We start from the raw sequence: 6,000 nt of genomic DNA on the forward strand, positions 1-6,000 counted from the left end.
GTGTGAAAGAGGGAGATAAGGGTCCATAAAAATGGTGGAGAGGGAGAGAAGGGAAAGAGTAAGATATGGATAAAAGGAATTATAGAGAGGGAGAAATAAAAAATCTATTTATATTTTAGAAGTTATGGTTATAGGGTTTAGAGATTATGTCTATAGATTTTTGGGTTTTTAGGTTAGGATTTAAGGTTTATGATTTGGAGAGAGAGAGAGAGAGAGAGAGAGAGAGAGAGAGAGAGAGAGAGAGAGAGAGAGAGAGAGAGAGAGAGAGAGAGCTATATTTCTCTAAACCCTAAACCTTGAGACTATAACCCTAGACCCTATAACCATAATCTCTAAAACCTATGTTATTTCTCCCTTATCCCATCATTCTTGTTACCTCTCTCATTCTCTTCCTCTTCCTCATCTCACTCCCCCTTTCTCATTTTCTCCTTCTCTTCCTCATCTTCATACCTCCCTCCCTCTCTCTTCACAATATGGTATTATTGAAAGGGATGGGACTACTCTCACATATCTAAGCTAAAATTGTCTTCAATTTGACAATCTCCAATCCATGACCAACTACAACCATTTATTGGCACCATTCAATAATCTGGTCATATTCTTTCTTTCTCTAATTTTCTTACATCTATCTCTCTTTATATATATCCACGTTCCTTTCCCTTCCCGTATATCTCTATGTCCCTTTCTTTCTCCTCATATTTATTATCTCTCCATTTATCTCTCTCTCTCTCTCTCTCTCTCTCTCTCTCTCTCTCTCTCTCTCTCTCTCTCTCTCTCTTCATATTCTTTAATATCTACCTTATGATTCTCTATCCCTCTTCCTAGCTCTCCACTTCACTTATCTTTGTGCCTCCTTGTAACGTCCCACTTGAGAACCCAAAAGAAATAAATAAAATATGTTACAAAGTTTATGAAACTATTTAAAAAAAAAGTTTAAACAACATCAAAGTAACAATGTGGAAGAAATATACACATACACAACATTTACAAAAATGCAATTATAATATGGATTTCATTCCTAAAGGGTTCCTTCACATCAAGTCATGTTTAAGAAAGTTCTTTTTAATAAGTTTTGTTAGAAATTATTTAGAATAACTAAGGGGGGCGAAGGGGGGAGAGGGGGGGGGGGGGGGGGTGGGGGGGGGGGTGGGCGGGGCAGTGAATCAGTTATTCAAGGTCCAAATGTCCTATTCAAACTTTTCACTAAGTATAGTGAGCCCATTCAACTATTCATTCATCAAGCTTTAACTATACTAATCAACAAGTTACTGTAAATCAACATGCAAGCATAACACATAAGAGATCAACACATAACACAGTGATTTACATAAAAACCCAATTTGAAAAAAACCACCAGTAACATGCTACTCAATTCTCACTCTTCTGAAGTGATGCCCTGTGAAAGGCTTGTCCTATTAAAGGCTTGCAACACATTGTCAAATGTGACCTTGTTAGAGGACTTTAGAACATTCACTTGGAATGCCACCCTGTTAAAGGATTTACAAATGGCTATTAAACCAATCTAAGTCCATAGGATTTTCAAATCTAATACAATTTCTAGAGAGTATTAGAAAATCTTGACTTGACTACAACATACAACTTATCTTGTAGATCTTAGATCACTTCTCAACTCATACTCTTGCCTAGCCTTCAATCTCTACAATTCTGACAGCTTGCTTTCCTTTCAAGTTTAGTCTCCTTTAGTCTCCATACTCAATGTACCAGTGCAATCATCTCTTCATGACCGCTCGTAGAAGCAGAGCCTCTGTGCTCTTCCTTCTCCTAGATGTCTTCTCCTTGACACCCTTCTAAACACTTTGTAGATTTGGCTCTTTAGTAAAAACAATATTAGTAGCTCTTTGCTTCTTGGTCTATGACTCCTTAAATAGAAGTCTTGGAGTTTCTTTTCCCACTCGATTCTTCCATTCTTTAATTTCAATTCATATGGATTAGGTAGGATTCATTGCATCTAACCCATATTTTATTTCCTTTAGAAACTTCTTGAATAATCCTTTAGAATTCGCACAAAAATAGATTACATAGGATTCTATGCCACCAGCTCATCATCCTTATCTTCCAACTCATTCACAAAATTCAATGTAACCATTATGTCGGCTCAAATTTGGTGAATCTTCATCATTTGAAATAATGCAATCGCTTGGCACTATTGAAATACTGGTGCTCGACACATATTGTGTTACTTGGCATCAACTGTGTTTTTCCTAATGCTTGGCACCTAAAGATCACTCCACATCAACTAAGAATTTTCTGATGCTCGGCACTTGAAGATTACTCAGTACACACACTAGAATTTTTTGTTACTCGGCTCTTACTGAGAATTTGCTTGACTTCAACTAACTTGCTTGGCACCCACTAATGATCTTAGTTTAAGCTTTACAATCAACCTTGTTACAATTTCTTCCTCCAATGTGTTTAAGTGTGACCAACCTTTTTATTTTTGAGTATGCTATCAATACATCATTTAACCATTGTCTTAACTGATCCTTGCACTTCATTACAACATCATAACTCAACCTTTCCCTTAGGTACTCTTGTTACATCTTGTTGATTGAATCCTCTTCATCAATCAACTAAGTGATAGTGCTTTGATCTTATAAGCAAATGTCATTCCTACAAGTAGCAGGTTTGACATCAATGACAAAACAACGATTGAAAACATTCTCTTAACAACAATCTTCCTTCTTTCCAACAATTTCCCTCTTTGATCTTTGCAATGAGCTTTCCAATCAAATTTTCAACAATCTCTCTCTTTGGCATTGATGGAAAACCAAACTAATCAACCATCAGACTAAACTTATTCAACCACAAATTAACTAGGTTAGAATAGTAAGTCAAATGCCAAAAAGTAATTGTAGCTTCACATCTCCTTCTACTATTCTGATTGCTTCATTTCAGCTTCTCCCTTTTTGCTACTGTATCCTTGTTCTTTATCTTTCTCCCTCTATATTACTCAGCTACTATTGTTCTGATCAACTTTTGATTACTTCAGTCAACTTCTCCTATTGATCAATTTTTTGCTATTTCTCCCTCTTTGACAACAATTCCAAAGACATATTAGCATCTTAATATGCAAGTGTAGCTTTTACAGGTTCATTCAATTTCTCCCTCTGTCACCTTACTTGTGACTAATTTGGAACTTCAACACTTCAATTACTTTAGGCATGAATCCAAAAGTAAACATCCTCTGCATCAATGTGTACGGTCTTCAATAATTAGCTTATTTGATGTACGGCAGTCTTGCTTTTGCTTCAAGTAGCCTTGGTTGGGGATATCACCCCTAATTTCCCTCTAAGATACTCAAAAGCATCCTTAGGTAGTGCCTTTGTGAAGATGTCAACAATTTGTTCCTTTGAGCTAACATATTCCATCTTCACTTGTTCGTCTTCCACCAACTCTCTTACATAGTGATATTTGATTACAATGTGCTTGGTTTTAGCATGCATTACAAAGTTCTTTGATATGTTGATAGCACTTGTATTATCACAATAAAGTATTACAGGCTCAATTACCTTTTCCTTCATACCTTGCAACAAATGTTTGATCCATACAATATTGGTGCAATTTATAGCAGCTGCAACATATTCAACTTCAGTAGTGGACTGTGAGGTGCAACTTTGCTTTTTGCTAGTCCATGTAATCAACCTTTTTCCTAAGAAAAGTGCTCCTCCACTGGTGGTTTTTCTATCATCAATGTTACCTCCCCAATCTACATCAGTGTAGGCTCTCAGTTCAAACTTTTCACTCCTCTTATAGTACAAACCAAAGTCATCAGTTCCTTTTAGATACCTTAGTATTCTCTTCACTGCCATTACGTGATTTTCTCTTGGATTTGCAAAAAATCTTGCCACTATTCCAATAGCTAATACAATGTCTAGTCTACTATGTACAACATATTGCAGCTTTCCAATCATTGACCTATACAATGTGATAAAGTATCGCTCTAATACCACTTGATGAAGGTACACACTGATACCACTGACAAAGGGCCACACCACCCTTACCAACTCACAACCAAGAATGCAACAATATGAAGACAACGAGATAAAATGCTTCCCAAGAAATTTTATTAAACTTAAAAATCCTTAGCAATTACAATAACCTTTCTGCAAGATCTCTCAAGATCCAATCCAAGCCCAAGCTAGTCCAGATCCACACTCTAGTAGAAACCTCCAAGATCTCAACTTGTGCTCGCAAGCCACCAAGCAATCTCCTTGTTTCTAAACCGTAGTCACTAGCTCTTCTCCAACTTTATCCAAGATCCAAGTATAAACTGCCTCACATTCGGCGCTCTGTCTACACACTCACAACTCCATCACAATCCTGCTGTAAACTGCCTCACATTCGGTGCTCTATCCACAGACTCAGGAAAACTCACTCTTCACTTCCTCCTTCTCTTTCACACCTTGAAGCCTTCTAAGCTTTCCAAGCTTCACCTTCCACAACTTTCACCTTCTCAAGCTACTCCTTGAGCTTCTCCTTGAGCTTCCACTTCTCAAGCTACTTCTTGAGCTTCTACTCCTCAAGCTTCTCCTTGAGCTTCCACTCCTCAAGCTTCTCCTTGAGCTTGATTAGAAATGCTCATATGCCTTTCTGAAATAGGCACTTACCACCCCATGCATGACTTATCCACAAGCTTCTAGAATTCCTCCACAACTTTCTACAACTTCCACAACTTTCTACAATATTCATAACTTTTTAAAATTCTACCCACACACCTTGATAAATGAAATAACAACCATTAATTTTTTTAATTTTTTCTATTATGCCACCTATGCACCTCGAAAATAGAAATCCTCTTTTCCTTTCTTTTCTCCTTTTTCCCTTTTTTTATTTTATTATTATTTCTCCTCTAATTTTTGTCACTTTCTCTCTCCTCCAATTTTTTTTTTTTTTTTTTTTAATAATTTTTTTTTTAAAAATAAAATTTCCATGCAAGATGCTCCTGCATCACAATGTCTGATTCACTTCAGTTGACTCATCATTCTTAGATAGCTTATGGCCTATTGCCATTGGCATGCTAATTGGTTTTGAGTCTTCTAACCCAAATGTTTTGAGTACCTGCTTGATGTATTTGGATTGGGTCACAAATATGCCATGCTTCAGTTGATGTACGTGTAATCCAACAAAGAATTTTATTTCTCCAAGCAATGATATCTCAAATTCATGTTTCATTTGATCAACAAAATCTTTGCATAGAACATATTTTCCTCCAAAATTATATCATCAACAAAGATTTATAATATCAAAATGTCTTTACTTTTTTGAGCTTTAATGCACAAGTTGTTGTTGTCATCTATTCTCTCAAATCCTATCTTCACAAGATATTTTTGCAGTCTCTCATACCATGCTTTAGGTGCTTGCTTTAATCCATAAAGTGCCTTGTGTAGTTTGCATACCATGTCCTTGTTTTTCTCATCAACAAATCCCTTTGGTTGTTCTATGTAGACTTCCTCTTCCAATGTACCATTCAGAAAAGCAGACTTTACATCCATTTGGTACACTTTGAAACCTTCATATACAACATATGCAAGTAATGTTCTTACTCCTTCCATTCTTGCAATAGGGACAAATGTTTCTCCATAATCTAGTCATTCTTCTTGTGCATAGCCTTTGCAAACTAGTCTAGCTTTGTTTCTTGTTATTTCTCCATTCTCATCAAGTTTATTTCTAAACACCCATTTGGTACCAATCACATTCTTATCAGCTGGTCTTGGAATTAGAGACCATGTTTTGTTATTCTCAATCTGATCTATCTCTTCTTCCATGGCTCTATACTAGTCATCATATTGTAGTACTTCTTTCACTATTTTAGGTTCAACCTTTCTTAGCAGACATGATTCATTCCTGAGCCTATTCCTTGTCATTGATTTGACATCCTTGTCACCAATGATTTGATCGTAGGGTGATGTCTTCTTGTATACTTGGCTAATCTTGGTTCAGTCCTTCTTTCCATGTTTGATCCTTTAGCTTCAAAATCAT

Source organism: Cupressus sempervirens, chromosome 5, assembly GCF_028749045.1.
Source record: "Cupressus sempervirens isolate cs-2001-9-10 chromosome 5, ASM2874904v1, whole genome shotgun sequence".
Classification (NCBI taxonomy): domain Eukaryota; kingdom Viridiplantae; phylum Streptophyta; class Pinopsida; order Cupressales; family Cupressaceae; genus Cupressus; species Cupressus sempervirens.